We start from the raw sequence: 15,024 nt of genomic DNA on the forward strand, positions 1-15,024 counted from the left end.
ACAATCCCCTGAGCAGCCTATGGTGGTAGCGACTTCCTCTAACTGCATCTTAGAAATGGGAATTTTAACTCCTCAACTTGTCTCAGCATCTACTTCAATGCAATACTTCAAAATGACAAATATTGTTAAAAGTATTTACATTTACTGTGATATATCACAAATCTTGTACTACTTGTTGTTCTTATTATCACCAAATTGTTTTCTATTACATTGGCACTACATCTACCTACTTAGTAATTCAAGTATAAAAGGTAAAGGGTTTTTTAATTTGTTTTTATATTGTTTTATTACCTTAAATCTTATGAATAATTTGTGGTATTTTCAAAATGTTGAAATAAGTAAACATGTCGAGCACATTCTTTTTTCTTCTTTTTTAGTGGAAACATGTTAGTGGCAAAAAGGTAAGAAATTGCTTCAGCCGTATTTTGAAGAGATTAAGCATTATGTTACCATTCTGAAGTCCTAAAATCGACACTTGTCACAATAGAGTGAGCCCTCTCGCGTATCAAGTACGTAGCAGTGTGCCATTTGTGTTGTGATTTCTCCCATTATATCAACATTTTTAACCTTGTTTTCCACGATCGTCGTCCTAGCTGATGCTTGTCTCCGACATGTCAAGATGTTGTGTCTGACAGTAGTCGATCAGTATCCAAGACACACCGCTTCCAACTGTCGGCGACTATATCTGTAGCTTATTTACAATTTCGCAATTTCATGACAACGACTGATCTTAAAGGATATAGGCCTATTCTCTAAGACGTAGGCGGCTGCTATTAACCCACGCCCTGTCTAAGCAGGAAGATATACGGTGTTGATTTAACGACACTGACGTTAAGAGAGCATTTTTTAAGGACACTGTGAGCGATCAGTTTGAAGCATGAAGAAAAATACCGAGAAAAACACCGCACTTGTTTATCTTTCCTTGCACCGTGCAGACGGTCGAGGCACGCTACATTTGACGCTTCGTCTGACCATCGCCACATCCTTTGCATCTCATTGGAGAAGGGTCACTTCTCCTTCGATTGTAAATGCACTTTGTGTCAACGAGACCATTACCCTGCTTGAATTCACACTGGATTTTTTTTTTTTTGGTCAAGATGACCACTTGTGTTCGTGTAAAAGGCTAGGTTCATGGTTGAAATTATCTGCACAGTGTTTTGCGTGGTTTTCGGTTTCAATGTCAGAATTATATTGGTTTCCAACGGTTCCCAAATCGGAATATGGACACTGTGCTCTATACAAGATTCGGAATTCTTCACGGGAATCATGGCCAAAATACTGCTATTTACACATTTTAAAAGATGTTTTGCAATATTATAAATTAACAAACACTACTAAGACTGTGGTCATCATTACAGTTATAGTGGAAGGTTTACAGAAATTTGTAATAAGATAAAGATTTACGGTAGCATCATTTGACAAATCTCTCTTGTGAGTTGCTGAGGTTCTGAAAGAACGGGGGAACTCAACGTTTCGGACAGTATGCGCTGCCCGTCGTCAGGAGACTGTATTCTGTAGGCCCTACAACACCCTTATTTTGCTTTGAAGTGATTTGGTTTTTTTTCATATGTTCGGAATAAAAATGTCCTCTAAAGATGTTTCTGAAGTAATAAATTTTGTTTTAATTGCAAATATTACAACATATAAGAAGGTGAAAAGCATTTTAACAATCGTGTAGACCTACATTTTTGTAGTGTAATGAGCCGTATGTGCTGAATTCATTAGATGTGAATCGGGTTAATTTTGCGTGGCGACTATTAATCACGATGGAACCTTGGCAAAAACACGGCCTCCTTCCCGCGTCTTGTATTTTTTTGGAGGGGGAGGCAGCCTCGATCTCCAAATGAGCCTGATATGATCACTATTGCGAGGAAAATTCCACCGTTGAGCCCAGCCGTAAGAAGTCATGTTATTAACAGGTTTTAAAATTGTACGATAAATGTTCCTGATTCTACGGAACACAGGACTTGATCTTTGATATTCCAAGAGTTCCTGAATCTGTTTATATTTTTTATGATTATGGGGTTTCATTGTTAAAGGTTCCTAAATTCATTGGTAGCCTTCCTGTGCTTTTTCAGGATTGTTTTGTTTTTTACCTTTTTTTTCATTAATACAATATTGACAAATTTAATAAAATTTTGACAAAATCTGAAATGCATTTTTCAATTTGACTTTTCCCCCCGATTTACATGCACAGTTCTTAACCCCCCCCCCCCCACCATCTCCAACAAAAAAAGGGTAGAAATGCTGATCCCTGCTAAGGCTGAGAGTGTAGTGTTAGATGTACATGAGAATGATGTTTGTGTATTTTGTCAAATCTAAAGAGCCGTTTGGAGTGCAGACGCATGTCATAAATTAAATAAATTCACCCTTTTAGGGCAGGGACACGATCATAAAAAATTGATGACATTTTCACCGCTCAGAAATAGCGAAAAAAATGCACCTACTGAGAGGGCAGGCGAACGGGCTCACTACATACACCTGCGACGCATTTGTGGATGGAATAACGAGGCATGTATTAAAGAAATGGCACTTAACAGGTGGGGCCTGCAGGGTCATTGTTTTATAATTAACCGAAGGTGGCGAGAATTACTGTCGGCCTGTATGGCTGCGGGCACGGCATGGTAACTTTGAACGATCCCGTTCTTTGATTTACCCAACATTCGACTTGTGAAATCTCCTGTTGAGAGGATTTTAGTCATCTAAGGTTCGAATAGTGTCGACTGTCGACACCCCTTTAGTCTTTTTTTTTATATCGACCCGGCAATTTCAGGCTAGCATCCAACGCACCAGAATGTCGACATCCACTTGGAAAAAGAAATATTAACTATTTTCGACAACTATTGTTCCAGGGATTGTTTGCATGATCGACCAATTTTGTTAAACTTTTTGAAAATTACGCTTTTCAAGAGTACTGCATTTCAATTATTATGACGGTTGTGCAAACACTAAATTTCGGTAAAGAAACCCCTATTCTCAATTTAGTTTTTATTACGTAATCTCCTTGGATTAGACTGTTCCCCCCCCCCCCCCCACACACACACACCAAAGATATGGGGACAGGTAACTAGCACCATTTAAAGCCTTTGATTGGATCGCTTCTGCGCGTGCGCATCATGATTGTTTATTTTTGAATCGCTGTTCAACTTTTGTGCATGGACGCCGGTGATTGAACTCACGATTATCAAGAAACTCAAGCTCGGCTTACCACAGAAGGTAGACAATTACATCACCAGTGGCTCCATGAAAGCAACTTTCAAGCATTTCAACTGCATAGATTGTACAAATTGAACAGCAATATTTCTCTCTTCAATGATATGTGCCAGAGATACTTTCAAATTCAGCAAAAATCTAAATTGCACTTTCGTCGCCAGGCCTATTGCCATTTTGCAACAGGCTGGTTGCGCGCAAACATTACCGTTGTGATTTCGAATTCACGAGGCGAGGCGGGATTGAGACCTACGCACGTCATGCATATTAACATTACCCAGAATTCCGGGCAATGTATGTCAGATTCACCTCTAGTTACCGAGCCCCATTTTTATGAAGTCCAAAGGATAATGAGGTCAGGGAACCAGAGTAACCTTGGATTATCTCGTCATGGAAAGCGCCCTCTATAGACACTTATGAGCCAGTTCCATTTTGTACCCTATATCCTACCTCAATCCCCCCCCCCCCTTTTTGTGCAAAAAGCATATTCGTGAATTATAAAAAGATTAGCGATACACAAAGTCGAATTCGACTTATTTATTAATAACAACGAAATCGGAACTCCACTTAAAATGAATGAATTATAAGAATTCACTTCCTGTTTGTAGTGCGGCTCTATTGTTTACTAAGGAGGATCATGGTACGATCTTCCAATTTCCAAATAAAAACAGAGCACTCAAGATAAAATTAAAATCTTTTGAGCCCTGTTTGCTTAATTAAATTCCGCCGCAGTATTCTCACAAAAAAGAGGTCCATCTACCCGCCCTAACGCGCATGCGCTATTAAACGGCACACGCGCCGTCCGATCGAATCGTGCCGAGGCATTTTGATACTGCTGCGACTCCTAGAAATCACCGCTGCGGTTGCCATGCCAACCGCACCAACCGCTTCCCGAAATCACCAGACAAAATGTATGTGTCTAGAGCTCGGCGGAGATGGCCCATCGCCGCGTCCTCCACAGACAATTTATCTCCGAGGCTACAGATTCTATCGCCGGCACTTCAATTCCAAGGAAGAAAAGGCTAAGTGGACAGCGAGCAAGCACGGCGGCGGCATTCGACGGACGGCAACTTCGCAAAGAGATTCACGATTAAGTTCCTGCGATGTCGCGAATCAAAGGTCGAGATTAGCCTCACTCTTGGAGCGTCATGTTCGAAGATGTATATTGGAAGGATTTCCAGACTTTCATTCCTTCCAAAGATGAGCTAGATGGTGAGACGTTTCTAAGAATGTTCCCGGCGAGTTTGGGTTAATGTTAGCGTCCGTGTGGTTACTAGTACCGCCGATGGGCAGATGATATGATTCCTCGTCATCCAGATGCTGGACTACCTGCGTCTTGCGTTCTTCTCTCATCTCTTGACAATGGCCGGCAGTTTCATGAATACTTACACCCTGGAGGTCCTAGCACCTGTCAATTGCACCTCATTTTACTCCAGCGCGGTGGCCGACGTAGCGGCGGAGCTCGCCGTGGGGGCGATCAACGCATCGGCACCGCCTATCATACCGGCAGGTGTCAGCTTGGCACTCCGCGTACGGGAGACGCAGTGCTCCCCTCCCAAGGAGTTGTTGGCCGTGGCGGCGTTGACTCTCGACGCGGAGCTGGATGCCATCTTGGGCCCCGCGCACTGGATGACGTGCGATCCGGCTGCCCGGCTGGCCAGAGCAAGGGACGTACCCATAACGTCCTGGTCTTGCACCGATACCCGACTAACGGATCACAAGGCTTATCCGTCCTTCACACGCATGAGCGTGTCCGATTCCTCGACTGCCGAGGCGTTCCGGGCAATCATGGCAGACTTCGGCTGGAAATACACGGCCATCATTGCCGTGGGTGACCCACAGTGGACCGTTCTCGGTCAGGAGATCAAGAGCTCATTGAACGCAGAGGGTTTTGTTGTGGAACAGTTTCTAACTGTAAGTGATGGGGCGACGGATGAAGAACTCAAGACTGCCTTAAAGAAAGTTTCATCGCCCGTGAAAGGTAGTTATAAGCATTTTATGTAAACGTAAACATTCGCTCAATATTTTTGCCTGCAGTCTACTGTGATGTAATTATTTCATTTTGTAAAATGAAATTTACGCAATAAAAGAAATTGCTGTCAACTTCAGTCTGCAGGCACTGGCACGTCTTATTAGGTTACTACTACATCGCGTAAAGAGACAGTCCACTGAAATGTAGCTACAAGAGTAACATTTATGGTTAAACAGTATTGAGTTTGGATACCTGAATTCGTCAAATAGTTTGAAACAAAATTGTCCGGCAAATTTTCTGTTTTATTTAATCATTTTCAAGTTACATTTACCAATACATCACTGATTTATCATTATATAATCGATGCAACAGCAAAAAATAATAACGGTCTTGACATATTCACATAATTTCCATGAAATTTAAAGTCCAAGCCGGTTCCTGCTCGTTAAAATTCCCTGAAACTGCGCGCATATTATTTAGAAAACCTTGGCGCATGATTTCAATTAAATCGAGAAGGCGTACATAGCTTTTTTCATATCTCTTCATCTCAGCTCGGAAATCATTACAGGGGAAGGCAGATTGTTTACTCAAACAATCAGAGATCGATGGTGGCGTTTGAGATCGCATGCTTGACATTACCGTGCTGAGTCTGCACTCGGTGCAATCGCGCATGTGCCAAACACAGAGAATATTGAGCATGGGTAAATAAAGTTAGTATGAAACGAACCTCAAGTGCTGCACTCGTTGCTCATTCCCGATCAACACCGTAACGGATGAGCGTTCGGTTAGCGACCACACCGCCCGTTCCAGCGCGCTTCCTTCTCCTATTAATTAAGAATAAGAACCCGTCTTCCGTGGGCCTTGCTGTCCCAGGGAGGATCTTGAAGTATTATTCGGAACCCAGTTTTTCTGCCCTTGACTGAAGAAGCAAATCAAATTATGTTCAGTGAGCATTCTCTACAGCACGGCGTCTTTCTGAAGTGATTTTCAAAAACATTGTGCCGCTAGTTGCCCCAATTTTATGGATTTTGTCGAGCAAAATTGACATTGGAGTCTGGCATGATTTAGTGAGGATTGGCATTTTGCAAGCCTATAGAAAAAAACTCACCCATTTCTGATTTCCATCTGCGGAAAATTGGTGTGGGTCGATCGAAACTTCTTATAAGTGGATGAAATTGGCACTTTTGTTATTCGAGTTTTGCCTGCTGTATCCTGACTTCTTTAGGGAGTAATTTCCCTGCGAATGCTAGACCCCAGAGTTGATTAGCAATGACAGTAAAATGCATGTCCCCGTGTGTGCTTGATTGCTCCGGGAAGCACGGATCTTTCCAGCTTGAATGGAGCTTTGTCGACCGGGCGAGCCACGGCACAATTCGGCATTGTCACACGGTAACATCATCAGACGATCGCCGGAACATTAATGTGATTAAGACCACACTGTAAAAAAGGTTGGATGAAACACTGTTTCGCAATGTAATTTACCCAGAATTGGTATGAAATTATCTCATAATGAGTTGAATTGGGTAAAAACTGTCAAACTATTGGGAAGAATTTGCCCAAGAGTGTTGGCAGTTGATAATTCGACCAGCGTTGGTCGAATTATCAACCCATTTTGCCGAACTTTTTTGAGTGCACTCATTATCTGGCTCCTGAAAAATCTGGACAATCACTCCAATCAATCTAGCAAGTGCCATATGAAAATTGGACCCCTATTGAAATGTGGTCTCATTTTCGATTGAAATAGTCTGTAAAAAGAACCACTTCAGTCGAAGCTCGAGTGAAAACTCGATCTTTACGATTGAAGAAATTTCTCGCTAAAACGTCTAGTTCCTAGTTTCCGACTGTGGGAGTGAATCTTCACTCGAATGGAGCTGAATTTTTTCACTCTTCGGAATTTAGAGAGTTGACCGTTACTCTCACAACTGAATTTTCCTTATTTTAATTCCGTCTGACGGACTGTTGTGAGTCCGTATTTTACGGATCCAAATCTCGCACCACGTCGGATCTATACGGAACCAATTCAAGTCGGGCAAAATATCTTCACCAAATCACTTTTCGTTTATGAAGATCCTTTATTTTCGAGTTTGTAGCAGGTGTCAAACATTCAGGATCGATACCGGAGAGTGTATGACAAGCGTGCGTGAAAGAGGAAACCAAATGATCGATTCCTTTCAATTGACAATGAACTAGTCAAGCGTCAAAACCGTTAACGATAATGGAGGGCACAGCACAGCACTGAGGTTCAGCTACATTGTTAGACAACGGATGGATGCAATTCAATCATAGATCAATAGTTGCTGTTGCCAATGGTGAATTTTTGGCACGTTCAAGTGTGTCGCAATTTTGTCCTTCGGCGTCGTTAAGGCTGAAACCGTTCAACAAATTCGATGCCAAAAAGCGAATATGGCGAGCGATCACTTAAGTCTCGTCACGACCTGGTTTATATGATGTAAAGGGCGACTGCATCTTAAACTGGCTAAGTCCGGTTTAAAAGACAGCGAGAGGTCACAGAAATGTGTCTTGTATTTGGGGCAAAAGATGTACGCTAGTATATGGGGCAAAAGTGCCTAGTATTTGGGGCAAAAGATATACGCTTTATGAAGGTCGCGTTTAAATGTAGACTTAATCATTGAGCAAATAAAAATATCTTTAAGCATCATTGCTTGCCGCTCTCGGTTTGAATTATCCATTGAAAATAACTTCATGGTATACATTTTCCTCTCTTCTTGTAACAAATCTATCGGCCGTCGAAACTTCTTTTGCCCCTATACCAAATTTACGGTCGTCTGTAAATTTGGTAAAAACTAAGGGCAATGCCTGCATTATAAAAAGAAGTGCAATGTCCGTGACAGAGCCAATTTGACCATGATATCTAGTTAATGATTCAGAGAAATGATCCCAAACTCCTAGTCTGCTTGACCATTACTACAGGGTGAGTCAAAAATGGAAACCCAAATGGTGCCCTCATTTTTAAACGGATTTCTGCATGTAGCATTTCCAAATCTAGGATATGAAAGTCCAATTAATAGCTTTCTTTTAGTGAAAGAATCATTGAAATCACTCATGTACTTTTCCACCGTTTTTTAACCTTGTCCACGGATCACATTTAAGGTACGTGATATTTCAGTGAAAATGAAACTATGTCGTATCCTGAAAATGATATTAAAATAATCCCATACGTCTCCGAGGTAGCCAAGTAGAAGGCAGAGCAAAACTATAAACTCTTGACATTGTAAAGCATGTTATTATACATTGGAAGCAGCAGGTTTTTAAATCAATGTTATGACAAGTGCCAGTTATCATGGTAATGGGAGTGTTCCGATGGGTTTTACGTGAATAGTTTTCGTTTTGCTGAAATATCGCTTACCTTTACTGTGATTTGTGGACTAGGTTAAAAACGGTGTTTGTGTTCAAAATTCCACAACTGGAAAAGGGCATGAGCGATTTGAATGATTCTCTACTAAAAGAAAGCTTATTAATCGGACTTTAATATCCTAGATCTGGAAAGCGCTACATGCAGAACTTCTTTAAAAAAATAAATAAATAAATACGGGGCCCCAGTTGGGTTTCCTCTTTTTTTACTCACCCAGTAGATGATGGATGTATAAGACTTAAAAAATACATTGTCAGTTTTCTTCACCGATGTTCTTAGAAAGTTTGTCATGGACATTTACCCTGGAAACACCTTCAACTGTTTCCGCAATTATACACAATCTATGTTGACTTAAAACACATGTGGAGCTGCACCGTCTAAAATGTCCTATTCAATTAAAACAAACCTAATTTAATGTTTGATCAAGCAGAATTCACAACTACCGCACGGAAACGTATCGCTTGATTGGGCCCACTTGCCGTTTGGTGTAACCATGTAATGTGTAACTACGATCACGTCACCAAAAGAAATAATAATATAGGTCTGAGACATCCAACAATTAAATTACCTCGTCGAACGTACGTCCTACTTCGCAAATTTCACTTGGCCCAAAATACACTGTATGGAATATTTTGATTGGAGATTCAATCAAGCGTGGGTTAAATGTAATCTTCTGGATTCTACAACTCGTAGTAGAAGGTCGTGCGTTCGCAGAGCGCGCAACGGCAGGTATTTGGCATTTGCGGGAATGGAGTTTCACGTCTTGCTGATGTTACGCGAACCAGGTGGTATTGGGGAAGAGTTCATGAGCGTTAATTCGTCAACCTTCTTCAAAGACACACTTAAACATCACTGCTTACTTAAAACAATAGAAAAACATGCAACCAGCCGTAGGCAGCTGAGGGCAAGGTTGATATGTTTCCCAGTCATATCCGACGACTGTTGGGTGAGGTTATGCGTTCGTTCGTGGTGACAGAAATACGTTTACTGTCCTTCAATCTTAGCCCAACACAATGTCTTCTTGTTAGAAAACTCCGAGCCGTTGCAATTCCAAGTCCAGCGGGCTAGACGAATTGCTACATCAAACATCAACGCGCAATAGCGACTCGTTCCAACAGACTGTGAAACAATAAACTACCCAGGCCTTGCAGTTGGTGGATTGCGCGCATATAGATTGGTCCAATTATCTTCCGATCGCTTACCGTCCCTCCGCGTTACATTGTGTCTTATGGTATGTTTGTTTTCCCCATGAACTCGTTAGAGTACATCCAATCTAGCGATTCCATTCGAGTGGTCCGTCTTCGTCATCTCGTCTGTCTTTGCAGAAGAGCGGTCGATTGCTGCAGACAATTGCTTGGCTCTTATACTCGCTGTCGTTCTGTTCACGCCACTTTTACATGTTCAAGTGGGCAAGTGGATGCGTTCAATTCACTTTCTTCGCTTTTTCTTTCCAATTCCCGTGGGTCGCTATACTTTTTACAAATATAGTCTGATCAGTGTACAAAGGATGAGTGCTTAATATAAGCTCGTCATTTTAGCAACGGAGTGCGTTGAACGACGATGTACGATAATGATCGCGCAACACAGAATCGCACTTTAACCGGCAATTTTAGACCGTTATGTAGAGTTTTTAATATAACACGGAACCCCCCCCCCCCCCAACTTGGCGTTGCCGGGACGAAAGGGGGACCCCCCCCATCCCCTCCAACCCCGCCCCACCCCACAACCCCGACAAAAAGCAAAACAAGTAAAGAAAACCAACAATGTCATGGAGCGCGCTGCTTCCGAAATTTGAATTTTGAAAATAACAGCGCCCTCAAAAGTTTACGAGCCTTGTTGCTCGAGCGCCCTCAAGAGTTTACATGCAAATCTTTTGATTTAAATTCCCGTCATGGCTACCATCCTCTTTCTTCTAAGTCAGTCAGAGCTGCTTGGTCGTTATATCGAGTACCAGTAACCGCTGGCAGCCGACATTTTAAAATGGGAAGGGAAAAGCGCCCTCAAGAGTTTGTGAGCCTTGTCACTCGAGAGCCCTCAAGTGTTTATTTATATTAAAGACTTGTGATTCAAATTTCTGTCTTTGACTGCATTATATCCTCTTCCTTTCAAGTCGGTCACAGCTGCTTGGTTGTTGTTATGAATACCGATAACCTTTGACATTTCATTTTCTCCCGGGTTTGTATTAAATTTGTCTTTAATAATTGCCAAGGTTTGTTCATTAGGTCCTCGACCACCTGATCTCTATTCGATGTCCTCGTTAGATTGTTGATCAACTTCCGCTGGAGTTATCCTTAAGTGAATACCCTTTTTTCCCAAAATAATACAGATGACCTCGTTGGCTTGGCTTGATTCCGTTGACGTAAACATTGGTTTGTGATTACTGTTTCCTCCTCCGCGTTAAAATAAAAAGTTGGTGGAGAAATTTTCCTGCGATGTCATTGTTAAAATAATGCAAAGGCCTGAAGTTTTGTTGCAAATGTCATCAATTACCATTGAACAGAGTTGGCCGATAGAATGGAAATATGGAAGATTTTTAAATGAAGAGATTTGTTTTGAATGCGAATTTCTCTATTAAGTTTGTCTTGAAAAAAAAAGTCAACGGTAGTCGATAATGAAGGATTTACTCTTTCTCTAGGCGGAGACATGAATTCTTGTCATGCACAAGCGAAAAGAAATAGTAAGAGGAACCGATGTTAACATATTACGGACATAGGCTTACCATAGACAGATTCCAGGACGAACACAGACAAACAAACACTGACCTAGTCACGAAGACAAACATTATCAATGCGTCTGCGACTAAGGGCCCTGCGACTAATCAGATTAGTATTTGATGGAACGAGAGACTGCCAATGATACATGACTTCGGTTGAGTTCAGTTGAAGTGATTTTGCCTTACGTTCATGCATCGCGTCTTCCATTTCATGCGTGCACACACTTCTCATCTCAACCTGATGAGGCATTTTGATTCGCCGCGCACTTTAAAAGCAGGGGAAAACGCGCGGGGAAAAAAACGCGGGAAAAGCAACACGCAAACTCACATGAGTGTAATCTCATTAGGTGATGTCTTGTCGATGGCGCTTCATCACCCTCAATTAGACGTCTTTGATCAGTAAAACATTGAGTGATCACTCCAGTGTCAATGCCCTCGGCGATGCATCAAGCACCTATTATAGGAGCCATTGCTCCCTGTAATGGCATTATCTTGACCACCGATGCTTAGATCCAGACGTTCTGGAAATGTTAGAAATCACGGGAGACGTACTTGTGGCTCGTAAAAGGGAGTCGATTACATTTACAATTTTGTGATTATGATGTCTTTAAAAAAAACTTACCGCCCTTACTCGTATTCGATTCCTTGATAGACGCATCGTGTGTTGTCATCGCGACCCACTAAATTGCTATGTCTTGACGCATATATGGAAAGTGGTACTTAAATTATTTAAAAAAAAAAACAATGACGATATAAGAAGGATTCAGGGATAATTTCAATGAGCTTACAACAAAAAAATCTTGTTTAGAAAAAAAAACAAGTTTACCAGCTACCAGTTATGTTCTCAGAACATAACTTCGTCAAGTAGTTTGGCCAAGAAATTTGCAATGGGTAAGAAAACAAGACAAACATCTAGCGAGAGTAGTTTGCGATGCTTTGCGTTACCACTTGGCCCAGCAAACATCGGGTGAATAAAACCCCTGCAATTCACCTCCATTTGTTATTTTTTTTATACAAGATGTACTTTGACTTCAAGACTGATTACAAAGACAACAAACTTGTCCTGCTCAGGCGACACATTGCGAGGTTGCTTTGGTGCAGTATCTGAGTACCTCATATGTTGCCGAGTAACCGGCAAGATGTTCACAAGTGCTTCGCGGCACAGATACATATTACAAGTATGAATCCGCAGAGATGCAATATTTTTTCAGGCTGTAAATTAAGAATTTGTATCAATCGTATTGGAACAGCAGTTGTTTGACTTCCCAGTGTACATTATTAGATTATCAAGTGGCTGCAGGATTATTTTCTTGTATATGTTTTGATTCATTAAATCAAGACTTTATCAATCAGATTCTTTTCCAGTGAAAATTGGTGACCTGACGATAAGGGGGAATTTCCCGTTTCTGAAATGTGTCAAAATGTATGGGGCAATAACAAAACAATACCAAATTTTAGGTCATATGACGTCATGAGATACAGATTTTGCCCACTAAAGATATTTCGTTGAAGGATCAGCAACTATTTTTTATTAAGGGTTCTGATTTTGAGATCGGTTTGACAATGAAAAATGTTGTGGTCACGGTAATGTGATAAATTAACATTTGATTGTATTGTCTGGATCGTGAATGTCATCTTGAAAGTTAAAAAAAAAACTCGCAGAGTTCTCGTTTCATTTGTAAAGCGTTAAATTTCATTAAAGAGGCACCAAATGTGGTTCCTGGCATGGAAAATATCTTTCCTTATCAAAGATGTATAATTAAAAAGGCCTACATCAGGAAGCACATTTTCAATGCGCTATTAAAGAAGCCATTTCCATCCGCTATCGATAAGTGATGAGTGAATTTCCTGTCGACGTTTTGAAAAATCATCATTCTTGAAGTCTTTCTTTCAACATTGATTCAACGTCTTTTCCTTTTCTCGGCGTAGACGAAGAAAGCAGCCGAAGCGAGATACTGGCGAAAAAGACCGAGCCAAAATAAACTCATTCTCTGGAATATGAATATGTGCTTGCTTCTGCACTTCTGTGATTTAATTGGCTTTTATTGCAGTGCCCACCGCTAATAATGCGCCACAAAACCGACAATCCTGGGCAAACAATCTGCCATAATGGTCGAACGTAGAAAAATATCTAGCTTTGTCATCACAATGAAAACATTTTCTGTAATAGTGCCGCTGTGAGGCATTGTACTTAAACTCTCGCGTTTCCGTTCTTCGACTTGTCATAATAATCGATGGTGATTGTTCTCGAAGTTGTTGAGAAAGACAATGCCGATTCCTTTCATTTGGATTCATCTTGAAGATGTCTATCTGCAAGACATTGACTGCTCGCCGGAGGCAATGCAAGTTCATGGAGGACAATGTTTCTACAACCGTCACGGATGTCAAGGAAAATGTACGGGCACCAAACACATCATCTTTTCATAATAGTGACTAATGAAATTCAACAAAATCCCAGAAGATACACATCTTTTATAGCTTTTTCTTATTTAAGATGATTTGGTCTGTACTTTTCTATAGGAAGTATTAGACGTGTTTTTACGAGGTTCTCCAAAAACAACAAAATGCATTAGTGGATAATTATTAACTCACACTCAAAATGTCGGTTATCGGGGTGTTACTTCGAGAAAGACCAGCCCTTGAAAGCCATTGAAATTGTGTGCAGGCAGATGGCATTATGGGTAGACGCACTGCAAAGAGACAAACCAACACGCCTTATGCACGAGAACAGACAGATTTGAAAAATGTGCTCAGACAGACAAACTCATGAGAAAGAACGAGAAGAGGCCAAAATAAAATCCAAGTTAAATATTTGGTTCTCTTGTAAAAAAAAAAATTGTTTTTTTACTCGATCGCATTTGTGCATGTTTTTGATCCTGAACCAATAAAAAAAAAACAATAATTACTTGTGAGTGCAATAAATAGTTTTAGAAGCATGAATAACTAAATTTGACTTATCTTTAGGGAGGTCAGATACTACTTTGGTTAGCTGTATCTTCCTCTACTTCCCTTGATAATTCGTACAAATAGCAACTACCACCAATCAAAATGTTATTGCTGTTCAGCAGTGTGACAAGTTAAAATCGACCCAGCTCAGAAGAAGATGTCAACAGCCTCCTCCCTCTCCATTATTAAGCTCCGCCCTACTCATCCCCCACTCCATACGATTATAAAACTGAATGTCTTGATATGTGCTGTTTTTGCAAATTAAAATCAGCCCCCTCCCTTCATAATTTCAGGGCATTGGTAATAATTGGTTTAGTAGAGTGACGGATGTGATGACATTTCCAGTTTGTTGCTGGCACGATATTTATTAAATTTGTGAGAAATCCACCTCGTCTTTTTTTCCCGCGATATCATTGTCTTAATTGGTACACAAGCAGGAACCACGGTTTGCAATTACCGGTCGCCAGCCCACAGATGATGGTCATTTGCGTGCTCATCTGAACAAGACAACAATAATACTCCCTCCTCATAAGATAACTCGATGGCTGAAATCCGGTCGCTGAAACAATTCCATACCTTAGGTTGATCCTTTGGACTGTAGTAGTGTACGCGCCAGATGCTCAGTTTATTTTAATCGGAAACTGTTTGTGTGTGTGTGTAAATGTCAATGGAAACAGTAAAGAGAAAACCCACAAACAAACATCCTCACCAATTGTTTTTCATTAAATTATCTATGCGTTAAACAGATCGCTTGCACGGTGCGCCCTCTCTGAGGTTAGTGTTTGTTATTCGAATTCAGTGACAACAATG

This window comes from Patiria miniata, unplaced genomic scaffold (genome assembly GCF_015706575.1).
Source record: "Patiria miniata isolate m_02_andy unplaced genomic scaffold, ASM1570657v1 HiC_scaffold_18, whole genome shotgun sequence".
Taxonomy (NCBI): domain Eukaryota; kingdom Metazoa; phylum Echinodermata; class Asteroidea; order Valvatida; family Asterinidae; genus Patiria; species Patiria miniata.